Source organism: Plectrocnemia conspersa, unplaced genomic scaffold, assembly GCF_051122295.1.
Source record: "Plectrocnemia conspersa isolate PC_06_02 unplaced genomic scaffold, ASM5112229v1 ptg000007l, whole genome shotgun sequence".
Lineage (NCBI taxonomy): Eukaryota > Metazoa > Arthropoda > Insecta > Trichoptera > Polycentropodidae > Plectrocnemia > Plectrocnemia conspersa.
Window position 1 is genome coordinate 5,319,467 of NW_028277171.1, and position 27,012 is coordinate 5,346,478.

At 27.1% G+C, this 27,012-nt stretch overlaps 1 protein-coding gene across 2 annotated transcripts in view; it reads left to right on the forward strand.

The window, feature by feature from the left end:
• Positions 1-288: 288 nt before the first annotated feature.
• LOC148233726 (junctional adhesion molecule B-like) overlaps positions 289-27,012 on the forward strand; it is a 560,268-nt gene continuing 533,544 nt past the window's right edge. For both annotated transcript variants that reach the window (XM_088188561.1, XM_088188562.1), the window contains exon 1: positions 289-625. The gene's annotated coding sequence lies outside the window, so the exon portion shown is untranslated. The remainder of the gene's footprint in view (positions 626-27,012) is intronic.

The following is a 27,012-nucleotide window of genomic DNA, read 5'->3' on the forward strand; positions in this document are numbered from 1 at the left end:
TCACCTTCCCCTACAGAAAACTTACAAAACAAGTCAACTCCCGTGCATGGTATAACGCTAGACTTAGATGTGTTTATGCACAACGGTAAAACGCACTCCTCTGCCGCAAACTTTCCCACGGCCAACTTTTTCCTGCGACTTTCCCGCGTCCGAGGAAAATTCCCCCCCTAGCACCTTGGCCTGGCGGAAACGCCGGGCACTGAGCCGGCGAGTGAGCGAGAAGAAGAGACGAGCGAGTGGGAAAACGGGTCCGGGGGTGAAGCCCGGGAATCTGTGCGCACACCCTCAGTCGCTCTCCGTCCGCCCCCCGGCGCGGATCGTCGAAGCCCACTGCGCATGCTCGCCGCCCCCGCTCGGCGGCGCGGGTTCGACGCGGCGGACGCGCTTTTGTGAGCCGGCGCGTGACGTAACGCGGCATGACCGCTCCCGGAAGAGCGGCGGCGCGATCGCATCCGGTCTTGTTGTGATAACCTCTAAATATATATGTTTATATGTTCGCGAAAAGTGTGAAAACAACAGAGTCGACGACGGCGTTGTTACGTGGTGTTTTCACGTGAGAGAATAAATGTTTCAAAAATTGACGTGTGTATGAAGTGACAGTGCCTAGGATAGCGAGTGTGAATTGGTAAATCTAATTACTTTTAATCTATACTTTAAGGGTAACTTGGACGTTGATAACAATGTAAATATATTATTATAGCCATTCTAAAAATTTAAAATATATGACCCATATTCAAAAAAAAGTTGTTACTATGCAAATTACAAATTATTTTAAGAAAAAATAAATGAATGGTTATTATTTTTTTGAACCATTATTATCATTTGTTTTTGAGTTTGAATATTTCAAAAGTAATTTATATGGTCATACGAAACCTAAAAATTATTATATTATTTTATTCATTATTATACTATAAAATTGAATAATTATTATATTATTTAATTAATTATTATACTATAAAGCAATACAATACCTTTTCTAGAAAAATATGTATTTCTATAATATGTAGAGAAAGATAGTGTGTGCGATTGTCTAATTTTATTAAAATACATAAATGATTTTTTATAAAACGTTTATATCAATACGATAATTGATCTTATAAATACTAATATATACAGTACATGTTTCCGATTTAAAACCATTTTCATGTTCTGTTTACAATTCTGTTATTAGCTACAATATAATTCGCATATAACTTTTTTTATAAAACGTTTATTTCAACAATATATTTAATTATAAAAACGTGTCATTATATACAATACATGTGGCTGGTTAAAAACAACTTACAAGTTTTCAATTTCGGTATTAGCTACATTATATTAAAACATCAAAATATAAAATAAAACGTTGGTGATTATAGTTAGAAAATTACATATACATTTTAACAGACTTTATGTCAGTTAAAATATACAATAAATTGTTTTATTAAACGTTTATTTTATCAATATAATTAATTTTACAAACAAACCATTATATAAAATGTACAAAACATATATGTGACTGGTTTATAATCATTCACAAGTTTAAAATTTTGGTATTAGCTACATTATAATATAAAAAAAAAATTGGAAATTATAATTTATATTAAAATAAAATTTAAGTTTATGAAAAATCATTGGATTTATTGCTAATGCATTGTTTAGTACATTTAAATTTAAGGGTTTTTTTAGTCAGATTAGTGGGTTAGTGTTGTTACGCGAATTAATTATATAGTATTTTCTGGTATTAAAATAACGAAGTTCTTTGATTGTTGATATTTGAAGGATAATACAAAAAAAAATAAAGAATAATATAAAATAATGTTATATATTATTTATAAAATTCATTTTAGGTGGCTTGCATTAAATAAGTCTGAATAATTGTTTGTATATTAAAATATTTTATTTTTCTTATCATTTTTCGATTAAATATCGATCTAAGGGTCGCAATAGTGACAAGCCTTTTATACCGAAATTCCAAAATATGTTTATTAAATTTAAGCTTGTTGTCAGTATCTAAGTCAATGTGTGATTTAGCATGTTGTGCTTATATTTACCTTTAAGATTGTTAAATCGCAGTCTCTGATATATGAGATTTGTGGGTCGCAATAGTGGCAAGCCTTGTGTATCGGTATTCCAAAATGTGTTTATTAAGTTTAGTGTCAATCTCTAATGCAATGTATGCATTAACATGTTGTATTTATATTAAAATTTAGGGTTATTTTTATCGCAGTTTTTGATATATGAGATTAGTGGATTATTACTGTTACGTAAAATATTGTTATATTTTGGTGCAATAATCTTCTTCAATTGCTGCTTTTTGAGCGCCATCATAAATATTGCATATATAAGTATAAACATATGCATTAACTAATATTTTCACAACGTAGTATTACTCCATATTGGACAGGCATATTATTAGATGGATCTGATTATATGTTTGTATATCAAGATTTTACTTTTTGTGGTATACGCAATTTTTCGATTAAATATCGCAATATCTACAAGTCTTTTTAGCAACGTTTTAAATGTTATTTTTTAATTGAGCTTGGTGTTCAAATGTGAGCCTAGGTATTAGACATTAGATTTCCATTCTACGTTACTTAAAAGTGGTAAAAATGTTTGACTACGTTTCGAATATAATTGATTCTGTTTTGTTCTGCTTGATTCTTATTTTCTGCTTCTCGAAATTTTTATTTAGGTTTTTAATGATTTTTGAAATTTCTTGGCGATTGGTTTAGTACTAGAAGCATCGTCATCGTACATAGATGAACCTTTATATTTTCAGTTTTGCGATATCATTAGTATGCAAAAGAAAGAGAAACATCATAGTTTACTTATAATTTAAAGTATTAGATTGAAAAAAAATAGTTTAAATTTATCATATATTTTGCCATGTTTTATAACAGATTTTCTAAATCTTGAGCAGTAAATAGCATATATTTTATAGGAAAAAAAATATTTTTTTCTCCAAGTCTCTAATAACCTAACATTTTGACATACAATTAAAAACTTGTTGTTTGTTTTTAATTCGATATCTAAAGATAATTTCTGATACAAGCCTATAAAAAATTTAATAGATTGCAATTTAATTATCAAACAATTTTAATACATTATAAATCTTACAAATTAAACATTATTTGGTATTCTAATAATATAGTACAGTAGACTATTATAATTAATATTATAACAATTATTCTCTTTCTTTTTATATAATATAATCATATGACCTTCAACTTTATAATTTTGCTTATATTTCTTTTAATAAAAAAACGTATATAAATAAACGGTTGTTGTTGTAATAAGTCAAGTCACGTAATTGTTTTTTATGGTACTTTCATAAATATTTTAAGGACTTGAAAAAATTAAAAATAAGAATAGTAATATAATAAATAAAATGCCTTACATATATTTTTTCATTATTTACATTGTTTAATTTTTTTGCAATAAGGATACATTCTCTACAATCTAAATAAGCATTATTTACCTCTAATTATAATTTATTTTAGTGTGTAAATAAAACGCGAAGTGAATTTGGTAGATTTCCTATTGAATTAGTTCAGTGTTCTTCTTTTGTGAAGAGTATTACAGATGCTTTATAATATTTCGTACGCAATCCGCAAAACTTTTTGGATGTTTCTGAAAATCTTATTTAGGTATATATAATTATACGTAAATTGAACCGGATAAATATTAACACTAATAAACTATATATTTAGTTTAATTAGTACAGTGTTTAATAATACAATATTTTATTACAAATAATATGTAGAAATATTTTTAAAAGGAACAATTTGTTATAGTTTTTTTTAAGTCAGTAACGATCTTAATTTTTAATATATATTTAAAGTATAATGCATAAATAATAATAATACAAACAATTCTAAGTTAAAAACGTAACTAACCTAACTTTGTTTAAATATTTATATCAGATTTTTATAAATATCAAATATTTGTAAAAAAAACTATTTGCTATAAAGTAATGCAAATCAAAATTGAGATATTTGTTATTATCTGAAATTAATTTATTTGGAACTCAAACGTCATACTTTTCAAACGATAAGATTATGCAGATACTGCATATGATTCAGCAATAATTATAACCGTAAACCTTTTATTATTAAAGCCCTCGGATGCCATTGCCAAACTTTGAGTCCATGATTGAAAATTGATATTTTGCTTTAAGCCATAAATATTTTATTAGTTAACCATAAATTCAATCTATTTTTAAAGTTTAAATGTTGTTAAAAACAGAATAAACGTAGATATATGCTTTATATTTTTGTCTCATTCTATTTTTAAACTTTCTCAGCTTTGGTACTGCTCTTTTTGCTGTACAGATTATTTTTTATTATTAAGTTTATGTACGTCGTTCATAAACTTTTTATTTTTGTATTCTGCAGATTTATTTTTGATACTAACTTAACATTAACTTTGTTATCATTTTATTCGTATCAGATTTTTTCGCAAATCGGTCGAATTCATTTTTCGTGTCTTTCTAGTTATGAATCTAAGCTTTATAAAAATATCAAGAAAATCAATGATTTTATCACACGTATTTTGTGTTTTTTTCTTAATAATTTGTTTTTATATTGTGCAAAATATAATATAAATAAAAAATACAATTTACATAATTGATTCCTTATACAAACACACAAATCGAGCAAAAAAGGGACGAATCGAAAACAGATTTTTTAGCACCGCTTCCTCGTAGCTATTAAATAAATATCAGCTCGGATTACGAATGGACCAAGAGTGAAAAGTCAAAGCGGCCTTTTTTCTCTACACACATACGTACATGTATGTATTAAATTTATATACATTTTTCAAAATTAAAATCGAATTTCGGCCTTGGGAGGAAATAGCACTTAGAGGACTAGTGAAAACTCTCTGCTCTGGACTATGTGCGAAAATAAAAACGCAATTAGCCAGTAATGGCACCGTTAGCGAGTAATGACGGTTAATGCTCTGCCGCGAATATCCGAACGCGACCAAATTGTTGGAACTGAAATGTGGAAGGAAGGAAGCCAGGGTGTGAAGGAAGTTGGCGAAACTGCCGCTCATTATACCACGATGCATACGTACTATATTTGGGCTTTCGCACTCTTTGTGCCCCACAATTGTGTGGCCTTTTGTGTAATTGAGAAATGGACTTATGCTTTGTATTATGCGAACTGGACGAGGGTAGATGCATAATTTTCCAGGCATTAACATGAAAGCTTCTACTTCTTATACCTTCTCTACTCTATTTGAAATGCCTATCTATATATTTAAGACGAAAACTTTAAATCTTAGAACTGTCATCAATCTTAAGCTCTTTAACATTCAATTCAACAATTGCCTTCAAGCGCAAATCGCTACTCTGATAAATTGCGCAATATATAAAAGTTTTCATCTTTTACTCTAATAAAGAAAATTGTTAAATATACAATTATATTATTTTATATACTTATCTTTAAATTGCCAATTTTTTTTGAGATTTTATAGAATAAACAATTTTAATCTAAAATTATACATATATATGTATATTTATTAACTAGAACCTTTTTGTTAAAAAGTGTATATACGAATAAAAATACGTCTCTGATCGTATACTCGTCTTGAATGGTTTCTGACCTTCTCGCCTTTAATCGACAAAGCTTTTAAACTCTTGATTCGAAACAGCTCTATCGAATCACAGATGCGGATGTTGGTGGGCCAATTGCATTGCTTAATGATTCGCTTAACGAAATATTTTCACGCATTCGAGTGAAACTGCAAGGTGAAACTTTCAAAGAGGTAGATGGCAATAACGATTTTACGCAGATTACGCATTCTTTAAGCACGTAGGGGTAGTTTAATCTGTTTTTTACCAGGCGGTCCGTAAAATTTTCTAATTATTGCACAATGTATTTTCAATTTTGTCAAAACAAGTTGTTATATTCTTTTAATAAGTTTCAAATGGTCGCTTAAATGCTCTTAAAGTTAACGACACAGCTGTTTGGACCCCCCACAACATGTGAAAAATGATCATACGAGTAGCTTATAAGCTTGCAATCAAACATTCAGATATTGCATATTTTTACAAAAGTTAGGAGTGACATCATCGCGCTTCATACACAATTATGTTTTGGAATAATTATTTTTTTGTTTAAATGACGTTTTGAATGTGTTATTTATATTATTAGTATTAGTCATATTGACTGAAATCATTATGTAGTAGTACTGGTTTTTCGTTGTTTTTTAATTAATATTTGTTAGTTTGCTATAAAAAAATATTTTTTAAGGATTATGATTAAATAAGAAATTAATTTTATAGTTATTTATTATTTTGCTATCGATTTGTTCATTAATTAATTGTAGCTGTAGTAAGCACAATATATTTATGTATATAAAATATTCTATTTTTGTATATCTAAATAATATTTAAAGTAGTCTTATTAGACAAATACAAAAATAGGTTTTTATGTAAAAAAAATGTATAATATTTTAGATTAGACAATTTCAATACAAATTTAATTAAGCACATGATTATATATAACATTATATATTAACCATAATATGACATGATTGATGAGGCTTGTAATTTATATTATTATATATTTTTCACACCGTGAAAAAGTAGACGGTTATAGACTATCATTATCTTCAAAAAACTTACTCTACCAGAAGTAATTAGTAGACATTTAAAAAATAACTTTTCTTAAATATAAAGTTATTTATATTTATTTTTGCCGCGCTGCGTTCCGCCACTGCAGCTGAGTAATTTTAATAAACACAAGCAACAAAATTACACATTCTTTGAGTTCGTAATATTTCATTTCGGTAATTATAAAATTTCCCTACCAAGGTAATGAGTTCCTTTGAATTCTCAAAAATGCCGTATTGAATATCAAAGCTTAGCGCAGACGTCAAAAACACCCTTAAAGCTTAAACGAATGGTTTTATATATATATATATATATATATATATATATATATTTTATAGGGTGTATTACGCTATAAAGGGGTGACGATTATTTATGTTTAACCATATTGAAAACCATATACCGGTTTGTCGGCAGACAATTGTCGAGTGGGTAAAAAACCTTGAGCTTTCCAGAAAAAATATATAATCTCGCACAAGGTGAAAAAGCTCTGAATGGAAGAACGCTCGTCGCGTGAAAGCCTTAACAATGATGAATAGAAGAGTTTTTTTAGGCTTTTCATTGAAAAAAATATAAAAAAATATACCGCTTAGCAAAAAATAAGACAATGAAGCAATTAAAAATCTAAATGTAATATCAATATTTTAATTTTTAGTTGTAATAAAAATAATAATAAATATAAAAAGCCCCATAAAATATGATATTTTTTGAACCGTTAATGAAATTAAAAACATAAGTACTGATCTTACTTATAAATATATATTAATACAGCAGTTGTTTAAAAGAGTATATGTTAATAATAAACATTATTTTAAAGGTAATTTTAATTACATTATACTTTCGTATTATTTTCTTTATCAAATACATTATGTATAGGTTTTATATTTTTTAAATATAAATCCTCAAAAAACAATACGATTTCAAAGACCTGTTTTATAGACGTATCAATCATTTCGCTTAATCGCCAATTAACAAAAACATAATCCCTCTTCCGTGAATTTGGCGAAAAAAGGCAATCCAACCTAAATCTCGCCGAATTAGATGGCTAATTTGTGTCGAAACGAGAACAACTGCTAGGAAAAGATATAAAAGGGCGCTTACGTTACTTTTTCACATTGCCATGTACATATACATATACGTATATCTAATATATGATAGGATATAATAGTGTGAGATAATAAAACATAAATATTCTACATATATTTGAAAATTTTAATGACGGTATTCGCTTTTTTTAAAAATAAATTTAGATAACATGCAATTTTGTGTTAATGGTTCACATGCTAAATAATCTGTTGTCGTAAATTTTATCGCCTATTTTTTTTAAAGATCAGAATATGGAGTCTAGAAGTTCTTTAACACAGATATAATAAATTACGTACTTTTGCCTTTACTCTATCTTTTTAAAGAGGCACGTTTTATCATATTCTAATTGTTAAGATTTTTTTTTTGTATAACATAACTAAGTTTTCTTAATAAACAAACTCCATAAATGTGAATTTATATTTATAAGATGTCTGTTTGACACAGGTTTACTCTTTAGAGCTTTTGAAAATCGACTTTAACAATCGCGGTTTAATTTCCTCCGTGAAATATTTATATTAGAAAAGTTTCACGTATGATACCGTGTGTAAGAACACGCAGCTTGTAGACTCGAACAAAGATGTTTATCTGAAATTAAAGTCAATTTTCTTGCGAGATTTATGAAAAATGAGTACTTAACGTTCTTACGCATAATTTAACGTGTGCGACATACGTAGTTGAATTTGCGACATTAATATTCAAGCACGGTTTGGGATTAAAACGCTCGAGAAGGAGGTGTTGTACTCAAATTTTAACTTTACGCTTGTAACAGGAGGGAAAGGGAATATATAAAGTTTATTCTTGGGATAAAATAAATAATAAAACGTACAACAATTATGTCAAATGTAAAATACTGTTTAATTTGTGATAATGTATTTGATGCAGAGTTTCTCTTGCCTTTGTATTTAAACTAGCAAATTACCCAACTATATATTTACATATGTGTATTTATGAGGAAATGTCTATATATTTATTTTTTAACTGCCGCACAAGTCGTAGTCTGTATAGATATTATATTTCCAAAATATGCTTTATCTATAAATAGTTCTAATTACGTACTAAATAAAAACAAATTAATATTATATAATAGTTAAAAATTATATATGTATCTGTGCTTATCTAAAATTAAGTTTTTTAAAAAGGGTGCAACAAATATTTTCTAAAAACACAAGCATTGCTGTTTCGATTGAATCTCATAATAGACCCATTAAAATATTATTATTTTTATTGATATCAATTTTTTATCAGGTGCAGATTTGTTGAATGTCCTCATACCAATTTAACAATATCCCTTTATCGCTAATCGCAACCACTAAAACTAATCAAAGCTAGAGTAAATATTATACGTTACCATACTCCAGCATATACTATGTACGGATCGAATCTCCATTGATAAGTTTGCCCTGAGTAAATAAACTCGTATAGTCTTTGTAAACTATACGGTCCCAAGTCGGTTCTCAAATAACCGTTACTGGAATTACTGACGACGTAATACTACAGCCAGTCAATATTTACCGGCCGATGGGCAGAATCGTAAACTTGCGTTTCACCTTGCCAATTTGTTTTATAGTCGCAGAACCTGACCTAGGCAGACACAAAATTGAACTACCTATTTTGGTGACAACGTAGTTGTATCGTCCGAGGAAATTTCTCAGATATATCTTGATTCTCACGATGGTTTTTCAATAAATACCGCAATTGCGGCAGGCTCTGTAATTGGAAATAATGAGCTTAATAAATGCAGACTTTTCTTTTTGAACGCTAGTTTACTATTTATTGCAACTTCTAAGATGATATGAAAAAGGTGTTAATACATAAATGTAATAAATTATTTATTTTTATTAATCAATTTAATTGCAATAGCAGTATTAATATTTACAACCAATAACGATTTAAGTAAAGCATTTCAAAGAACTTGAGATAAAGATTTACGCAGCTTTATTTATTATTATTTATTTTATTAATTTATTTAGCTTAATAGCTAATCTTTACATCTAACAAATTTAGTAAACATATATAAAAATATATAAAAAATACATAACAGAAAGAAAAAATAAAAATATACAATAATAAAGTCTTAATATTATAATTTATTTCTATATGTACGAAGGTGTTTTTTTATTCCATTTATGAAACCCGTTATATTTTTGCTGTTTCGGATTTATCTTGGAAGACTATTATATAAATCAAAACCTCCGTACATAATTCCCCTAGCCGTACCTGTTTTCTTATACTTAATTATCTTTAAATTTTCTCTATTTCTAGTATTATATTTATGTACATCTTTATTTCTTATTAAATACTTATTAAAATATTTAGGTAACATATTATTTTCTAACTTATATATAAATACTAAAACATTCATACTCGATATTTCTTGAACATTCAACCATTCTAATCTATCAATCATACTTTTACAATTAGTTAATCTATTTTTATTTAAGATTACTCTCATTGCCCTATTTTGTAATTTTTGCAACATTTGTTTATCTAATTTATTTAACATATTTATTAGTGTTGCACAATAATTTAAATGGGGCAATATTATACTATTGTAAATTATTTTTTTTGTATTTATACTTAATATATTTCTTAATCTAGATAATAAACCTATTTTTCTACTAATTTTTTTTAATATGTAATTACAATGTTCTTTAAAATTTAATTTTGTATCAACAATTACTCCTAAATATTTTATATTATCCACTATTTCTATACTAGAGTTATTTATTACCATTTTGGTACTATTATCTAACACATTTTTATAATTAATAAACATATATTTAGTTTTATTTCCATTTAATTGAAGTACATTATTCTTTAACCATATTTCTAATATACTTAATTCATTATTTAAATTATTTACAATTTGTTATCACCTATGCAATACATTAATGTGTCATCCGCAAATAGATGAATTTTACATTTTTTCACGTTATTAACTATATCATTAATATACAAAACAAATAACAATGGTCCCAATTTAGACCCTTGTGGTACTCCATAAGACACTAATTTCTCTTTAGAATATACATTATTTATTTTAACTTTTTGTTTTCTTTTATATAAGTAATTATTAAACCATCTTAAAACTATATTACTTATACCTATACTCTCCAATTTCTTTAACATTATTTTTCTGTCTATTGTTTCGAAGGCTCTCTTGAAATCCAAGAAAACTGCTCCAATGATTTTGTTTGTATCCTTAGCCAACAGCCAATCATTTATCACTACTTGTAATGAAGTTTCAGTGGAATGCTTTTCTCTGAATCCCGATTGTTGTTCACATATTATGTTTTGAGAAGTAATAAATTCCTTTAATTGTTTGATTACTTCTTCTTCTATTATTTTTTCTATACACGGTAGCATGTTGATTGGTCTCATTTCTTCAACTTTTTTACTATTTTTTATTTTAGGTATAGGTACAATAGTAGCAATCTTTAAATTTTCAGGCATTTCTCCTAAGGAGAGTGCTTTATTTATTAAATAATTTAATTTAGTTCCTATTATTTCCCATGTTTCTTTAATTATATTTATATCTAGTTCATCAGTACTAGTTCCTTTTTTAAATTTACATATAATGTTATGAATTTCATCTAATGGTACTGATTTAAATTTACTAAATTTTACAATTATTGCTTTATTATTATATTGTACTAAATTACCAATCCTTGGTATTGAATTCACAATTTCTTCTATGCTCTCAATGTAATATGTATTCATTTTTTCTGCTATTATATAGCTTTAAGAGAGCGTTGATTTCTCTAGGTAAATAAGTTAATTAGTAGCTTTGTATTTTATTTGTTTATGTACTGCACTGTTGCTCTACAATGCATCAAAGTATTTTTTATAATACATCTGCTTCTTTTATTTATATTTTTTTGCGTTGTAAATTTTGCTAATTTTCAGTTATATACAATAGTATTTTTTAGCATTAGCTAGTATACGATGAGTTTCTGTAATTTATTTTTATTTGCACATACATATTTGTATTTTGGAAGTTTCAATCTTGAAATTGCGACTGAAAATTGCTAATCAGATAAATCGACTGACACATTGATCGACTGGCTTTGTAATTATTAAATGGGTTTCTATAAATGATAAAAGATATGAGTTGAATGGCTTTTTTTTGTTAGATCTTAATTCTTTAGCAGTAGAATGTGAGGTTTATTTTGGTGTGGTATTCAACTGCATAACTGGTAGCTTCTTCTTCGTTCATTAACATGTCGATTGGGTAAAATAAACGTGCCGAAACTTTTAAATCAAAATATTTACTTTTATATTAATGACATACGTATTTGAGGAGACTTTAATTTTTTATGCTTTATTTTTAAAAATAAGGTTTTAGATAAAACGGAATCCTACCTAAACACTATATGTTATATTAAACAAAAAAATTGCAGATGATCGATCGTATTGTTTAAATATTTCCTTTGCATTTTTTAGCATTTCAGTCATAATCAAAGATTTTAATATCTGTATTTTACCCTTGCTAGTTGAAATGTCCTTGCCCCGAGAGCTTTTAAATCCAAATCTAAGTCCATACTTTACCATGTCTTGTCGTCTTATGTTCCTTATTTAACATTTTAACAAGGAATTCGGTTTAATATCTTATTTATCGTTCACATATTCGAAATGACAGGCAATCTATAGGGCGTGGGAACTTTTCGTGGACTTAGAGCCCGTTGATATATGTATATACATACACTCTTACGTCGCTCGGCTTAATTTCAATTCCGAGCACACGGCGCGTGGGATTTGATTAGGAGGTTGTACGGTAGCCGCGACGAGGTGCCAAACGAATGAAGAAGGAGACGAGAGAAGATGTGTGGAAGACGTGCTAATAAATTTCTTCCATAATAAAAGTTGGAAGTTGAACGTGACACGTGAGCAGCCTCGCCGATAGGCGTTAAACGAGATCCGGAAGTACTTTGGCTGCTCGATGACGCACTTTTGCGAATAAACGGCTCGGAAAATTCTCAAAACACATCCGATCATTTTATTTATATAGCAAAAATACACCAGGTGTTGCAGAGATGAAGAAGTATGACACTATTAAACGCTGCAACACCACTATTCTTCTTCGTTGTTCCTTCAAAGTGACCAAAAGTCACGGAAAGGATTTTGAACGATTCTTTTCAGGCTCTCATAACACCGTTTGTGGGATTTTTTAATACTGTTAATATATTTTAACTGTGTTTCTACTCTAGAGCATGCAAAATTTATGTATTCTAGTTATTCATATTTAATAATCTAAATATTTACGTCCAGAATAATTAGATAAATTTCTATACAGTGCATCTTATTCTGACATACTACTCAAACTCCTCAATTGATGCGCTTATCGCAAGATAAATCGTTATTTTTTTTTATATGAAAATAAGTAGTAGTATTCTTATTGTATGTATGTTATTCTATTTTTTGTGTATATGAGATACATATGTGCCATATTTTACAAAATGCTATGCAATCATATTTTTTACAAATATTAGTTATTAGGTTGATAATTCTCTATGGGTAAAATTACATTTTTAAGCAAAATAATTTATCGAAGTGTCACATTTTTTTCTATCACATATTATTTTCACTATTCAATCAATTATGTTGTTGATTTTTTTTTAAATATTTAACAAATTAAATCATATTTTATTTTTAAAACAATTTTTTTTTATTAATAAAATAAAATAATAAACATCAATATAATAACTACCGCTAGACTTTTTTTTTATATTTAATATAGTATTTTAAATATATTAAGGTAATAAAAATATTATCAGAGAAATAATGCCAAGTTTGCTATGCCGTAAAAAGAAATAAAAACTAGTATTTATTTATTTATTTATTTTATTAATTTATTTAGCTTAATAGCTAATCTTTACATCTAACAAATTTAGTAAACATATATAAAAATATATAAAAAATACATAACAGAAAGAAAAAATAAAAATATACAATAATAAAGTCTTAATATTATAATTTATTTCTATATGTACGAAGGTGTTTTTTTATTCCATTTATGAAACCCGTTATATTTTTTCTGTTTCGGATTTCTCTTGGAAGACTATTATATAAATCAAAACCTCCGTACATAATTCCCCTAGCCGTACTCGTTTTCTTATACTTAATTATCTTTAAATTTTCTTTATTTCTAGTATTATATTTATGTACATCTTTATTTCTTATTAAATACTTATTAAAATATTTTGAAAACATATTATTTTCTAACTTATATATAAATACTAAAACATTCATACTCAATATTTCTTGAACATTCAATCATACTTTTACAATTAGTTAATCTATTTTTATTTAAGATTACCTAATTGCCCTATTTTGTAATTTTTGCAACATTTGTTTATCTAATTTATTTAACATATTTAATAGTGTTGCACAATAATTAAAATGGGGCAATATTATACTATTGTAAATTTTTTTTTTTGTATTTATACTTAATATATTTCTTAATCTAGATAATAAACCTATTTTTCTACTAATTTTTTTTAATATGTAATTACAATGTTCTTTAAAATTTAATTTTGTATCAACAATTACTCCTGAATATTTTATATTATCCACTATTTCCATACTAGAGTTATTTATTACTATTTTGGTATTAAAATTATATAGGGACATTTTTATAATTAATAAACATACATTTAGTTTTATTCTCATTTAATTTAAGTACATTATTCTTTAACCACATTTCTAATATACCTAATTCATTATTTAAATTATTTACAATTTCTTTAATGTTATCACCTATGCAATACATTAATGTGTCATCCGCAAATAGATGAATTTTACATTTTTTCACGTTATTAACTATATCATTAATATACAAAACAAATAACAAATAAAAAAAAAATAACAAGTATAACAAAAATATTTCCTGTTTTAGCATAAACTAACAAGCCATGTAGTCTATATTGCTTTATTAAAAAAAAATCTTATTTTGTAAAAAAATATTGTAGCGGTAATGATAATTATCATTTTACTTTTTCAGCTCACATAATGTATAATTTTGAGCTAAAAATTAAGTAAGAAATAAATTTATAATAATTAATTATTATAATATTATTTAACAGTAAAGTTTCTTATATTTTGCCAAGAAAAAATGTTGGAAAAACATTTATTTTTAATTCATGTCAAAAATATTGCTGTTTTGAAAATTTTATTTCCCATTTTTGTATTTAAACTTAATATTATGGCAATAGCTTGATATTATTTTTCTCTACAATGCTTAGTGTTTAATCGGTTTAGTATTTTGTAAAAATGATTTGAGGAATACAGACGAATTATATTATGAGATTGGCGAATTTACTAAATGAAGTCTAAATTTTAAATTATTCTTGGAACAGTACATGAAAAGCACTCCACACTATCAAAATACGAGATTTGCGAGAAACAAGGAATTAATTAGTTGTATTAATTCTCGTAATTTTGCCGTATTACATACACTTCAAACTATTTAATTATGAATAGCAAATTAATAAGAAAATAACTAATAACCAAAATATTATATGCATATCTAACATTTCATATTATTTTTAATCTAACCGAAACATAAAATTTTCATAATATGTTCGATGAAATTTGAAAGTTCGTAGAAGTGTTTACCTTATACAAAAACATTTCGTATATTTAACTTTTTGTTTTTCTTGATTATTTTTTGGTTTCCTACATGCTTTAGAATTCCAAACATACCACTTGAATTCGTCGTGTAGTTGACGGCGGTAATCTTTCAAGCATAACTTGGCAAATTGACTAAGAAATAAAGGGGTACGGGGTACACAAAAGGGTACCTCGGTTCGATGACGCGATATTAAATTGAATTTTGCCGAGGGGATGCAGTTTGATCTCAATAAAGCCCCTTGTCGGTTATGTTCCGTGCAAGACTTTAGTGCTCCCAGGAACATTGAATGCCTGCCGAACCGTGAAGGGTACGAAAAAGTTTTCCTTTTAAATTTTTGACATAGGGATTAGGGTAGAAATGTTTCTGGTTATAAATATTGTACTTATTGTGAAATTTTATAAGTTAAGCATTACATTTGATGTTAACATTTTACGGTCTTAACTTTTTGCACCTAATGTACAAACTGAATAAGAATCAATACATTCTTAAAACAATCAGACAGAAATATTACATTAAAATAAACCTGACATGTACATACATTATGAACATTAAAGAATAAAGAAAGCTAAACCTAAATTAAATTTTACTTTGTACACATAATTAAAAAAAGTCTAATCTGTATTTTATTAGAGGTACAAAAACTAAACATAAATATGAAATACCAAACATAAAAAACGTTAAATAAAAATTATTTATGCCATTTAAATCTTTGAAATAAGATGTATCACTACTCTTTCTCGAAGTTTTTAACCAAATTCAGTTCACCCAGCTTCTAATAAGTTCATAAATTTCTGTTTTTTTTACTCTTGCAAGTAGTTTCAAAAAATTCTAGCAAATGGGGCAATTATTACATAAAAGTATAATGTTTTTGGGCAGTGCTAACGAAAAGTTTCTGTAACTCTTAATTGATTTTAAGTTTCAAATAATTCTAGACTCTTTGATCTATATAATTTTACTACTAATCGTTCTGCTATATTGCTTATTATATGCAATCAAGCTTTCGATTTAATTTACCAGCAACGATATGCTTAACATTATTGTGCATTGAGGCATTAAACACAAAATTTAATAAAAGTAGGATGCTAGACTAACTATATAATAACTAACTAACAACGATCAAAGAACTGAGCAGTATTTTAAATACTATCATATAATATCGCTTGTCACATCATAACTTGTTTGTATTAATTACGTATACTTTAGTGCTATTAAAAAAAATAGATAAAACATAAATTATGTAGTGAAAAAAGTAACAAAAATTTAGTTTCCAATATCTCGCATTTTATTTCCTATAATAAATCAGATTGAACTTTATCGTTATTGTAAATTTAACTTCTATTCTATTTATTTATAAAAGGATATCCTTTAGTGAAAATCAAACAAAAAGTAATTACTTAATATATATAAATAATATATTCAATTATTATTTCTATGCTAAATTATAAGGCTGATTTTATAAGAAAAGTACTCAGATGTAGTGTTTTTTTCTTTCTCTATTTAGCGAATGTATTATATGAATACTTAAGAATAACGAACACTTTATTAAGCAATTATATGTTGCTTTTTTATTCATATCGTACATTTTTAAAATAAAACTGAAAGTCACAGTTATTTTATATGTATTATTATCGAAAAAATAAAAACTTGCTAATTACTTTTTTGCCAATTCTCTTTATTGTAGCATTTTTATATTATCAATATTTTATTCATGGTAATGTATAATTTTTCATGTATGAGTACTTATTTATATAAAAAAATTGAAATTATTGTTCAAAAATTATAATTATAGACAAATTTGCTTAACATATTGCTGATCTAAAGAGTATTTTAAATAATCTCTTGATTAAAGATTATCAACAAAGAATTCAGATAAAAGCGCCATTATCAAAAAAAAAATCCTTATAAATAAACAATTAATCAGACACATTTCAACGGTTTGCTGATTACAAATTAAGTTATAGAAATAACATGAATTACAAATTTATCTTAAAAATATTTACACATTCATCTTAAAAATATTTATAACAGACAACAAATATCTCATGTATCGAAGACAGCAAAAAATAAGCAAAAAAATCCGATGTACATATTTCTAGAACGCATTTTAATAGGTATAGATATCTTTACCGAAATGTACTTATTTCGTTAAAATTAATAATCTGTAATTAATTTAATTCATGTATTATCACTGGCATGATATTAGTTTCTTTACGTGCAAATTCACATTTTCAGAAACTATGATGCTCATTGAACTGTCGAAATTCTTTAGAAAAAGTACTTCTTGCAAAACACATTATTATTATTATGCAACAAACTTTATTTCGCGAAACTTATTATAATAAAAATTTTATTCGCGGCCGAAGCGTGCATGGTTGTACATAAAAGTTTTTGAACAAAGGAAACGACAACACAGAAATAAAATAGAAAATACATAATATTTCATGGATTGTCGCTAAACTCGTACCGAACTCTCATATCTATCGATCTTAAACGAGAATAAATTGTATGTATTCTCAAGACTTTATTCCGATGTATGGCAGTTCGATAAATTGCGATTATGGGCGCAAAGAGAAATATTTTTAGCATGAAAAATAGTTCCAATATAAACAACAGATTTACTTTGCGTTTGTATGATTTGTTTTGCCCTAATTATATTTAGCTACTATCGCAACATAGTTGTAAATAAAAGTTAGAAATACGAGAGCGATTTCTAATTTATATTGTACATATAAACAAAATTAGAATAAAATCATATTATTTTCTTACGTGATCTTTAAGCAGTTTAATTCAAAGGCTTCGTAGATGTTAGTTTTGTCTTAAATTATGATTGGGCAACAATTTTTAGTCATTTTAAAAAAAATGTATTTTAAGTTATATATTTGTAGCCTTGTATACGTTTGAAGAATTCAGTAGTTTTCGAATATGAGTTGAACTGAATTCCAGATATCGTTGCTGGACCATAGTTAATGTAAAAAGGGAATCGGCTGCTTTCTTGGTCTTCATCGTTGTTCTATTTGGTTTTGAGTTTGGATGAACTGTTTATTTTTCAAAGCTCAGGTAAAAGTTCTCGATAATTTGTTGTGATCCAGAACTTCTACCTTTCTGTTCTTTGACGTATCTCTAGTAGGGATTTTTTAATATTGTTATCTTAATACTGCTATAGTTAATCTGCAGAATACGTTTGATTAGAAAGTAGTATATTCCAAATAATAATTGTGTGTATGTGCAATTTTCACTGTTCGTAAATATTATATAAATTATTACGTTCAGAAATAGACAAAGGGTTCTTTGTGTGAAGTACACCGCTACTGTATCATGTGAGCGCGCGGTTTTAGACTTTTTAATTAGGGAGAAAATGCTTGTTCACCTGATGTTCCTGTTAAGCTCGATGATAATTAAAAACATAATAAAAAACATTAGTTAAAAAATATTAGCAAGATTTCATTATGTCTATCTTTATAATAATGTCTATACTAGTGGCTTAGTATAATCCACAATTAAGTCTTTCTTGTCATCTTTCATCACAAAAAAATAATTTGAATCAATATATCTAATACCATTTTATAGATTGTTTTATATATGTATATGTTTAATAATAATTATTCTAATCAGCTTTACTGGTGCTTTGTTCTCAAATTATTCGCATATTTAGATTTGTTTGTATACAATAATTATTCATATAGTTTTTAATATTCCAGTAATATTTCCTTGTATGCATATATTAATTTATACTTTTTTTTTAATTTAATTATTCTAGCCTTTTTATGTATGTATTTATCAGGGGCGTATATTCAGGGTGTGCTAGGTGTGCGGCGCACACCCGCAAAACCATTTAAAATATAAATTTATAAATTTAGAAAATTTAGGGCGTAAAGCGACATCATTTTGCATACAGTAGTATGCAAAATTATAAAATTTGAATATGCAGTGTATAGTATGCATTGGTATTTGTCATTCGCTCTGAACGTTTTCGCGCGAGCGATCGTTTTGGAACAACACATATAACGCGCCGACCTTGCGCGCGGCCGCCGACTAAAGTAAATTGTTCCGAGATTTAACGGCTGAAGTCGATCTATCGGCTGGCAGCGCTCAGTAGTAAAATTGGTCGCGAATTTGGTGCGCGTACTTCAATAACTCTTGCGTCCGTCGCTGCTTTTTTATTACATTATATCACAATAACAGGTCACTCATTTTTTATATTTTGGCGTAAAATAGTTTATTATCTTACTTACATATGATCAATATTTAATTTTCTATTCTAGATTATATTTTTTTATTTACCCCAATAATGATGAAGAATACTGTTGAAGATATTTTGAATAATCCATTTTCGAAAAGAAGTTATGAAATTAAATTGAAGATAATATTAAGGAAGAAGTAAATTCAGCAAATTTTGTCGCTATTATTCTTGACGAAACTTCAGATATAATGACGAACTCACAGCTCTCAACAGTTTTGCGTTTTGGTTATGAAGGTAAAGTTTACGAGCGGTTTATTGGCTTTACAGACGTTAGCTCTGATAAAACAGCCGATGGCTTATTTTGCCACGTTGTAAATATAATTAGAATTTCAAATTCAAGAAAAATTAGTTGGACAGACTATGATGGGGCGAGTGTAATGAGTGGGCATATTAATGGCTTGCAAGCCAAAGTACTCGAAGTTTATCCACTGGCCATTTTTACACACTGCTATGCTCATATGTTGAAATTAACATTACAACAAGGTCTTTCCAATATAAAAGTGTGCAAATCATTCTTTCAAATTTTAAATGGATTGTCTGCATTCTTTTCGAAATCTTCCAAACGAATAAATGCTTTACGAGAGTTTGTAGCTAGAAGACTTCCTTCTGTTACACCTACAAGATGGAATTATACACACGGTTAAGTAACACAGTGCAAAAATACAGAAATGAATTTACGGACTTTTTTCGAGACGTCGTGAAAAATTGTGAACTATGGGACCCCGACACTGTAATAAAAGCACGAGGTTTTCTTAGCTTTTTGGAAGATTTTGAAACAAGAAAACTTCTCCACATATTTTCAAACCTTTTTGGAAAAACTGATGTGTTATACAACATTTTACAATCCAAATCTCTTGACATATTATATTTCTGTAAGAAAGTTACCGAAATTTTGCAACAACTCAGACATGAACAGGAAAATAATTATGAAACATTATGGGATTCTTATGTAACGGAAGAAAATTATCCATGACTGAGTAATGATTTGCTTGTTGAAGAAAAGCACGCGTTTAGCCAAGTATTTAATACAATAGTTGATAATATATGTAAGCAAATTGAAAACCGTTTTTCTTCAATGTCCAAATTGGAATATTTTCACCTTCTGGAGAAAGAAAAATATGAGCAATATAAAAAAAAAATTCCAAATGAATTATTTACCAATTTGCAACAATTCTATGGAGCATTATTTGATTATATAAGTTTAAAAAATGAGCTTGCTGTTCTTTATCATTTACCTAAATTTGCAGAGAAATCTGTTCATGAGCTTGTACAATTTATGAACACAAATACTCTTGAGTCAGGTTTTCAGGAAATAGATAAATTAGGCAAACTAATATTAACTCTTCCAAGCAGTACTGCTTCAGCAGAACGTTCATTTTCTGCTCTGAAACGAATTAATAATTGTTATCGAAGTACCCAAGGCCAAGAAAGGCTATGTGGCCTTAGCTTGATTTCCTTAAGAAAAGGGTTCCTTATGGATATTAAAAATAAGAGCACTTTTTATGACAGCGCGATAGAAAAATTTATGATTAAAGAATATATATATAATATATAATTTATATAATAATATTTTAGATTAGGTTTGATGTTTATTTATTTATTTATATATGGGAAAAAGCTGTAAGGCAGTTTAGGCATGTCAAAACCTCGGCTAATAAAAATGAAAAAATGTACGTTTTTTTTATTTTTTATAGCACACCCAATATTAACACCCACCGTACGCCACTGGTATTTATACATAACATAAAATTAATATTATTTCGTAATATTTTTATTTTCTTATCATTAGTTTAAAAAAAGCTTTTAATATATTATAAATATGACCAAATAATTTATTGTAAAATATTTTTCTTGTGTATCTTTTCTCTACTTTATTAAATAAAAACACTGTATAAATTTATTAAAATTGTAAACCATCTTTCGTTACTTAAACATCTTAATCTGTATCCCTCTTGTTATTAAACATTATTAATTTATTTTGCTTGTAATTGAATTAAATATTTTTTTAACAAACCATTTACCACATTTTAACATATCAAATTAATAAATTAGTACGATACTTCCAATAATTATTTCATACTGAAAATATGTTAATTTCACACCTTTTTAATATATCAGTAATAATATTAGCCTAACTTCGTGTAAACATGATATTTAATTTATATTCATGTATACTTCATGATACGCCATATACTATATATTCAGCTATAACAACAAATTCACACCCCAGACTTTCTCATATTTTTATGAACATTATTTATTAGGTGATTTTAAATTATTAAATATACAAAAAACACAGATTTTGACCATATTTTTTTCTAATTAAAAAAATATTTCAATCCAGTACGCCTTAAGTACTTAACTCTTAAATTGTATGACTTGATTAGTTCATACAAATATGACTCGAGTATATATATATATATATATATATATATATATATATATATATATATATATATATATATATATATATATATATATATATATATATATATATATATATATATATATATAAATATATATAATGAAGGTAGATTGGAATGGTTATATGATATAAGGTTAGGGTAATCCATTAAACGCTACGTTTCACTTGGCTAAGTTATAAGGTTACCTTAGGTAAAGTTTGGTTAGGTTATATTTGTTAAAAGGTGTGCAAAGGGCAATGCCATTATTGTTAGACTTAGGTGAAATAATTATTTTATCAGAAAGTGAAACAAAATATTTTTCATTATGTCATATATAGTGATTAGACTTTAAAAAGGGTCATTTCGAAACTTTTTCTTTAGTTAGAGATACTGCTAGAGATATTTTTGTTAGGACTCCTTTGAGGAGAACAATCTTTGGACGTCTGATCAATTTATATTATATAAAGTTGTATGACGTACTCCAAAATTTGTATAATAATATTATCATATAATACATGATTTATTTAATTTGTACAAAGTATGATTTTATTATTTTTTTATATGCAATACATAATATGATTGATATTTTTAATACATATTTAATATTCTCTATGAGCGTAGAGTAGCTTATTACTATAATACAGCATTTTTAATACCCAATATTATATAATACCTAGCTCGATTTTTTAAATCATTACGATATGTATCCGTAAGATAGGGCAAATCTAGATATACCTGATCTGTACTGATCAATTGGAATTAAAAGTAAATTATAATTACCATTAGTATTAAAAATTGTATATAATACACAGGTCTATGTTGGTAAATAAATTAAATGTTAATTATAAAAAATTAACTTTGTGTTCTATTTATAATTAAAAAAATCTTAAAATAAGGTAAATATAAAAATAATATACAGGGTAGTTATAATTTTTCTTTGATATCATGAAAATTTGAACCATAATTAGGAATTATAAATTATTTTTATACATTAAACAACGTTAATCCTTTAAAGTTGTATATTTTTAGCGAACTTCTGCGACTGTTTATCGTTTGTAATTTATATAAATAATTATTTTAAAGTATTGATAACAATTAATGATACAATATAATAATTTAAATATATCACAGAAATATGCTTAAATTAAAGGTTTACTCAGCAAAATATAAAAAAATACATGTGATGAAAATAGACAAACCCATTAAAAGTAATCAAATAAATGTTGCCAAGTAACAAGTTTATTAAATATAAGTATTAAATATAAAACATGGGTTACAACTGTAAATAAAATGTTTTACTCAACATATTATTTGTATAAAGATACACGTGAGAAAAATATAATATGTTTATTCAGAGAAAATATAACAGAGTCAAGTAGTGTTCAAAATTATTCATATGAATTAAAGTTATTTGTATATTTTCGTACATATACAGCTGAAGTTTATTTAAGCTATTTTTATTGACCTCAATAGCATAGAATAAAATAATAGAGAGTCCCGTGACGCTTTCTATTCAATTTTTATTATCCGTGAATCTATAAATAACCGACCAGTTATTTTTTTAACTCACGCATATAGTTAGTAATAGTTTTCGTTCGGCGGTTGCCAAATTGGACGCTATTTACTCGCAGAGTTTTCCACCTCTTAAGGTCCACCTTTTATGAATAATGGATTCCCTTGGCTGCGGAGAGGGTCAAGAAAGAGTGAAAAAATAAAAATGAAATGAAAATTTTGTGCTGGCTAACAAATTTGCCTTATGCGACACGGTTATTATGCGAACGTTCCAATTACATATTCAGTGTACATTTTGCGTAATAAATGCTAATTTGCCACTATGGCCGGAGCAATTTAGGCGCAATATGTGTTTTGTGCTTTGATATTATTTTTAATAATAATATAATAATGTCGCGTTTTATTTAGACGTTGGGAAAAATGAAATACGCTAATTATGAAGGATATAATTAGTAATTTAGCGTTACATTTACTTTTACTGCCAAACAATTTAAATATATTTAAGGCATGAAACATTCAACATTTTTTTTTAAATATAACTAAATGCAATTAGTATTAGGTAATCCCAAAATTATGTATTTTTGTAGGGAATCAATAAAATCACATTTAAATGTATATTTTTATATGAATGATGCAAAATATAAATAATTTTAAAGGTTTAGCCTTTTCTCACCTTTTGGTCATTTAAAAATGTTGGAGGGTTGCAAAATATTCTGATCTTCTTCGCATCGTCTTTACTCTTCCTTACCTTTTACTGGAAACAGAAACAGTTCATTCTTTCGCTCCAAAAAAACATAGATTAAGAATTGTCATAAATATTTAAGTCATACAATTCAATGTGTTTTAAGAATGTCAGTGTTACTAAATAAGTTAAATATATTTTAATTATTTTTTATTAATCGTGTGTTTTTTCTTACAATAAAGTGAAATTTATTCGTACATTTTTTAGTGTTATTATGTAAAAAATAATTAAAAATGGTTTTTAACGCTTTACGCGTCTTTATCTATAACTAATAAAATGACAGTTATCTAGTATTGACTGAGAAACACTATATTTAGAAATTTGGTGAGAGAGCAGTTAATATTTCATCCAGTTGAGTTGGGTGGGGAAAATACGAAGGAAAAAGGCGTCATCAGAAGAACAGTCTCGTTTCAAGGAGTGCTCCTTTAATTAAATGTTTTCCGAGACTTCGTTGCTTAACTTGTTCGCGCTAGACGCTTCGACGGTAACAAGTTTTTAATAATATTTTCCGTTTTGGAGTTTTCCGAAAACGCTTTTCAATGAGTGTTTCGCGACCGTTTTCCGAACTCACCGTGCGCCAAGTTCTCAGCGGAAAATTAACGAAAAACGCTAGGGCTCTCTCGAGGGAGAAACTTTCTCTGTCCTTGAGAAACAGTCGTCAAGAACGCGCGATTCGTTTATATTCTGCCATTTAATAGTATTAGACTATTGGGAATAAAATTTAAAATTTAAGATTTTCCAAATAGACTACAGAATTGATTGTATTGATATTAGGAAAGTTTTATAATTCTGATTTGGCTTCTCAGAAATTATATTTTTACTAAAATTGATACGACTCTTAAATATATAACGTTATCCGATTAATAAAATTTGAAATCAACGGCTCGGGACCCATGAAAATAATTTAATTTCTACTTTCGCAAACTTAATTAGTGTCATTTCTTACTATTAAGAAAATATTAAACGTCACAATCACTGGAACCTATAATTAGCGGCTCAAGTTAATCACCGTCTTTTTATATATACCCAAGTATATGTACGTATATTCGTTTTAATAACGCCGACCCGTTTCGGTATTGATCTTTTGCTGAATTCCTCTCTGTATGTTTATAACGCAGAACTTTTTACAAATTATAATATGAATCAATTTATTCCGCTTGGAAAAGTTGGATGGAAGTAATTGATCAAACTGGAAAAACAATCCTAAAGATCAATGAAAAAAAATTCAGTGTTACTTCAAGCGCGTTAATTGTGTTTTATTAAAAAACAGATATATACCATTAAACAAAGTATTTTAATCATTTTTTTAAGATCACAACTTTCAAGGTCATTAAATATCTTGTAGTTAGATGCTGTTGAACATCCACGGATTTTCGAGCCCATCTCTTTCTTTAGTAACTTTATTAACTGCTTTCGAATAGACGTTACGGTAAAATAATAGCACTTTAAGGCGAATAATTTAACAAGAAGGTGCTAAGATACAAATATTATTACAATTCGTACTTATTTATTGTTAAAATATTTAAGGGCACTCACGTTTAATGAAAATAGTGAATCCGTTCTCTTCCGCTGATTACGGTTTTTAGATTTGGTGTAAATTTACTGTTGCTGATTATCAGGCTCTAGCGAAAGAGTTTCTATTTTGCAGCGATTTTAAAAAAATCTAATACTATTGCTAATGACATTAAGATTAGAAAATATTTGAAATTATTTTTGCACTCATTCAAAGCTTTTAATGCAAATTTAACGGGTTTTTTTATATACGTTAAAATGAACGAAATAATTATTTGTTATTTGAGACTAAAATATTTTTTTATGTGAGTGTACATATCAGACATAAGCTGGTTTTATCCCTGTAGCTTTGAATTAAGATCATCTACGTACATGTTTTGTTAAATCTCTGAAAAACGGGAACTTCCAAATCCGCTCATTATCGGCCAACTTAGTTAGAGATCTCTTTATTTTATTTAAAACTTTTCAATTACCATCTGAAGTTCAAAAAATTCACAGCTTAACTAGTGAATATAACATATTATTGATAAATGCTACAATGTAAGATAAGTGGGGTTAGGTAATTGTAGTTTTGTGCAGCCTTAATTAAATGACCAACTAGGCCATATTTGTTCTGCTGAATACTTTTTTTTTCAAATTTAAAAATATCTTCTTTTTCCACGCATGCTATAGACATTAAACAATTTTTCATTAACTTAATATTAACTTCTCTAATAAAAAAACAACATTTGAGACTTATCATTACAACTAGGCTTCCTAATAAAATATTCGATTTTTACGCCTGATTTTTAACTTTATAAATATTGAAATAAATATACTGTCTCAAATAAAATCTGAAAAAATCTTAAGATGAAACAATTTGTATACTTGAGAAATTGATGTAGTCATTTTTTCTCTCAATATACTCAAGTTATTAGTGCCGAAAACATAGATAACAAAAATGGATTCATTTTGCTATGATTCAATATGACTTCGTAGAATAAGCTATTAACGTAAGTGCACTTTAGGTAAAACCTACGATGGTAATGGTTTATTCTTTATCATTATGAATTTTGGAACACGTGCATCATATTTTCTCAATTTACCATAGACATGTCACAATTTTGCCATAATCATATTTGAGTTAAAACCAAATTCACTGCGTCTCATACACTGAGAGCGCAATATTAAAAAAAAGAAAAGCACAGATTTAATAATCCAAAATCTAGCGTTTAATTAAAACACATGTATTTGATTTTATTGTAAGAAGTCTGCGGCGCATTTTTTTTAAATGTGGCAGTACAA